The sequence below is a fragment of the Bos grunniens genome, chromosome 9 (assembly GCF_055505025.1).
Source record: "Bos grunniens cultivar Pamir isolate PY7600 chromosome 9, Bosgru_T2T1.0, whole genome shotgun sequence".
Taxonomy (NCBI): Eukaryota; Metazoa; Chordata; class Mammalia; order Artiodactyla; family Bovidae; genus Bos; species Bos grunniens.
Window position 1 is genome coordinate 73,517,909 of NC_141173.1, and position 5,167 is coordinate 73,523,075.

The following is a 5,167-nucleotide window of genomic DNA, read 5'->3' on the forward strand; positions in this document are numbered from 1 at the left end:
TTTCTTTGCATTGATCATGAGAAACGCTGGACTGGAAGAAGCACAAGCTGGAATCAAGATTGCTGGGAGAAATATCAATAACCCTAGATATGCAAATGAAAGTGAAGAGGAACTCAAAAGCCTCTTGATGAATGTGAAAGTGGAGAGTGAAAAAGTTGGCTTAAAGCTCAACATTCAGAAAATGAAGATCATGGCATCTGGTCCCATCACTTCATGGGAGATAGATGGGGAAACAGTGGAAACAGTGTCAGACTTTATTTTTTTGGGCTCCAAAATCACTGCAGATGGTGACTACGGCCATGAAATTAAGAGATGCGTACTCCTTGGAAGGAAAGTTATGACCAACCTAGATAGCATATTCAAAAGCAGAGACATTACCTTGCCAACAAAGGTTCGTCTAGTCAAGGCTATGGTTTTTCCTGTGGTCATGTATGGATGTGAGAGTTGGACTGTGAAGAAGGCTGAGCGCCGAAGAATCGATGCTTTTGAACTGTGGTGTTGGAGAAGACTCTTGAGAGTCCCTTGGACTGCAAGGAGATCCAACCAGTCCACTCTGAAGGAGATCAGCCCTGGGATTTCTTTGGAAGGAATGATGCTAAAGCTGAAACTCCAGTACTTTGACCACCTCATGCGAAGGGTTGACTCATTGGAAAAGACTGATGCTGGGAGGGATTGGGGGCAGGAGGAGAAGGGGACGACAGAGGATGAGATGGCTGAATGGCATCACTGACTCGATGGACGTGAGTCTGGGCGAACTCCGGGAGTTGATGATTGACAGGGAGGCCTGGCGTGCTGTGATTCATGGGGTCGCAAAGAGTCGGACATGACTGAGTGACTGAACTGAACTGAATCAACAAAAACTTGGGCAAGATGAGATTAATACTGTTATAATGCAGTCAAGTGAATCTTAGCCACACAACACTCAAGGAGGGTGTATCTTCCTGACCCCTTTTGTCAGATCACCTTTCTATATTCTCATTTCCTCACAACATTCACTATTTTCAGATCATCATCTGAGGTTTTTATATACCAATTATTTTCTATTTTCTGCATGAGATTATCAACTCCTTTGGGCTGGGATCATGGTGTCTTGTTCCCTGCTGTATTCCAGGAGCCTAGAAAAACAGTAGCAGGTAGTAAGCATTCAACAAATATTTGTTGAATGAATGAATTTTATAAAAAATTTTATTTTTCAGGAGAAAATAACTTGTTGAATTTAATTTTTCACTGTAGGTTACAGAAGCCTGTGTTCAGCTAATATTTTGGAGGGTAATTTTACCTTCTTTTCCTTCTTCTGATGCTAAGAATTGTAAAAGATAAAATAATATGGCAGTAATCTTAGGGAGAAGACTGTTATAAAGATTAGTGCATTATAAGCACTGAGAAGGAAACTTAAAATGCCACATTGTATTTTATTGCTAGAGCAATATTGAATGAATCATTCAGAGAATTTTTTTAAATGGATTTACTTTTTAATTGAAGGATAATTGCTTTACAGAATTTTGTTATTTTCTGCCAAACATCAATATGAATCAGTCATAGGTGTACCTATGTCCCCTCCCTCTTGAACCTCCCTGCCATCTCCCTCCTCTTCCCACCTCTCTAGGTTGTTACAGAGCCCCTGTTTGAGAATTCTTAAGATGTGTGAAAACCCTCATTTTATGGAAGGAAATTCTAACCCATCAACGCTATATGCTTTGACACAAAATTCAGGGGTCAGCAGTCAAACTGGAAACAAGAATGCCTTTGTGTGTAGACAGTAGAAAGCTTTTTTGTTGTTATTTAGGTGCTAAATCATGTCTGACTCTTTTGCAACCCTATGGACTACAGCCCTCCAGGCTTCTCCGTCCATGGGATTTTCCAGGCAAGAATACTGGAGTGTATTGCCATGCTCTCCTCCAAGGGATCTTCCTTACCCAGGGATGAAACCGAAGTCTCCTGTATTGGCAGGAAGATTCTTTACCTCTAAGCCACCTGGGAAGCCCAGTAGAGAACTTTAATTCTTTGACAAAAACAGCTTAATTTCAAATACCAACATGTATTCTGACATAAAAGAAAATCATGGTCATTTTAAACTGAGGAAGGGAAACATCCATACTATAATTTAGAGACTGAGGCCCAAAATTAATAATTTGGGAGAGGTGATGACACATAACATATAACTTGCAGTGGGGAAAGCAATAGTGAACACTAAAGGAGTATTTAAGTTTAAATTTTACATATGCACATTGACTAGTTTTAATTAATTAAAGGTAAACAATAAAAGATTGAAGGTAGGAGAAGGGGATAACAGAGGATGAGATGGTTGGGTGGCATCACCAACTTGATGGACATGAGTTTGAGCAAGCTCTAGGAGTTGGTGATGGACAGGAAAGCCTGATGTGTTGCAGTCCATGGGGCACAGAGAGTCGGACATGACTGAGCAACTGAACTGAACTGAAACAATAAACAGAACAGAAAATTATACCTTTCAATTCATTATAATAACTATCTTCATTCTTCCAAAGAACTGACAATTTCACTTTTAACTAGTTTTTTAATAAAGACATCAGAAAAAAGTATCTGATATTTTTTAATCTTATAGTGACTTGATATCCAATAGTAGGTGGGTAAGTTTATCTGGATTAAACACAAATCAGTGGCTGATTTATTTTATAGTCTGAGTTATAAAATAGCCTTTGTGAAACAATGGAGCTCCTTGAAATGAGATCCTTCCTGGTGCCACCCCTAAATCCTGTCCAGCTTCATTCTATCCATTCCCTATGCCATCCCTGAACTTGAATGTCTGATGGGTGCGGAGCCCTGTGCAACAGTACAGGTTGTCCATCGATAAAGCTGACCTCAGTTAAGTGTTCTGTTCAGAATTTCCCTTAATTCTCAATATCATTAATGGCACTCTTGAAAGCAACATATTTGAATTATCTATTCACCTATCTGCTTCCTCTTTGGGAATGCACTCCATTAGGGAAGGGACCATATTTGCTTCATTCTTGAATTATTCATTCATTCATCTATTGTGATAGATGCTAGAAATATAAAAGACAAAGGGAATTTCCTTGTGGTCCAGTGGTTAGGGCTCCATGCTTCTACAGTAGGGTTACAGTTTTGATCCCTGGTCAAGGAACTAAGATCCCTCGTGCCATGTGGCACAGTCAAAAAAGAAAAAGAAAAAGAAAAAGTAAGATGTATCTTTGCTCTGAAGATGCTTAATGAAGAAGAGTGAGATACATGTGCTCTTCTAAGTTGCTTCAGTCATGCCCGACTCTGTGTGACCCTATGGATTATAGCCTGCCAGGCTTGGCTCAGCTAGTAAAGAATCCACCTGCAATGCAGGAAACCTGGGTTCGATCCCTGGGTTGGGAAGACCCCCTGGAGAAGGGAAAGGCTACCCATTCCAGTACTCTGGCCTGGAGAATCCATGGACGGTCCATGGAGTCACAAAGAGTCGGACACAACTGAGGGACTTTAACACAGGCTCCTCTGTCCAGGGGATTCTCCGGGCAAAAGTAGTGGAGAGTGTTGTCATGGCCTCTTCCACAGGATCTTCCCAACCCAGGAATCAAACCTGCATCTCTTCAGTCTCCTGCATTGGCAGGCAGGTTCTTTACCACTAGCACCACCTGGAAAGCTCATGAGATACGTAAGTAGATGCTTATAAACACAAGTAGTGAGTACAGGTAAAAGGTTTAGACAGGAAATTACTGGTGCTTGGAGTAAGGTCACCTAACCAGGCTAAGGGATAGGTGTGACTGGATTTCAGGATAGGCTTCCTGTATAAGTGATTGATGCTTAAAACCTAAGGGCTTAATAGGAATTAGCCTAATGTAGTTCCAGGAGTTGAAATGAACAAATGGAAGTGTTACAACACTTGATACTGCTAATGGTCATGATTGGAAGGGATAGGGAGGGATTTCTTTAAAGAGTATGCAGCAATTAGAGCCCAAAGGGAAACAGCATTGAGAGAAAGATCTGGAGAGATTCTGCGTGGTCTTACATACCATGTTGTCCGATAGGTCATTGCTGTCCAATAGAAATAAAATGCAAACCATAGGTGGAATTTTAAACTATCTAGTAATGGCATTAAAAATTAAAATCAGTTCAGTTCAGTTCAGTTGCTCAGTCATGTCTGACTCTTTTCGATCCCATGGACTGCAGCACCCCAGCCCCCCTTGTCCATCACCAACTCCCGGAGCTTACTCAAACTCATGTCCATTGAGTCAGTGATGCCATCCAACCACCTCATCCTCTGTTGTCTCCTTCTCCTCCTGCGTTCAATCTTTCCCAGCATCAGAGTCTTTCCAAATGAGTCAGTTCCTTGCATCAGGTGGCCAAAGTACTGGAGTTTCAGCTTTAGCATCAGTCCTTCCAAAGAATATTCAAGACTGATCTCCTTTAGAATGGACTGGTTGGATCTCCTTGCAGTCCAAGGGACTCTCAAGAGTCTTCTCCAACACCACAGTTCAAAAGCATCAATTCTTCAGCACTCAGCCTTCTTCACAGTCCAACTCTCACATCCATACATGACCACTGGAAAAACCATAGCCTTGACTAGATGGACCTTTGTTGGCAAGGTAATGTCTCTGCTTTTGAATATGCTATCTAGGTTGGTCATAACTTTCCTTCCAAGGAGTAAGCATCTCTTAATTTCATGGCTGTAGTCACCATCTGCAGTGATTTTGGAGCCCAGAAAAAATAAAGTCTGACACTGTTTCCACTGTTTCCCCATCTATCTCCCATGAAGTGATGGACTGGATGCCATGATCTTCGTTTTCTGAATGTTGAGCTTTAAGCCAACTTTTTCACTCTCCACTTTCACTTTCATCAAGACGCTTTTTAGTTCCTCTTCACTTTCTGCCATAAGGGTGGTGTCATCTGCATATCTGAGGTTATTGAAATTTCTCCCAGCAATCTTGATTCCAGCTTGTGTTTCTTCCAGTCCAGCGTTTCTCATGATGTACTCTGCATAGAAGTTAAATAAACAGGGTGACAATATACAGCCTTGACGTACTCCTTTTCCTATTTGGAACTAGTCTGTTGTTCCATGTCCAGTTCTAACTGTTGTTTCCAGACCTGCATACAAATTTCTCAAGAGGCAGATCAGGTGTTCTGGTATTCCCATCTCTTTCAGAATTTTCCACAGTTTATTGTGATCCACACAGTCAAAGGT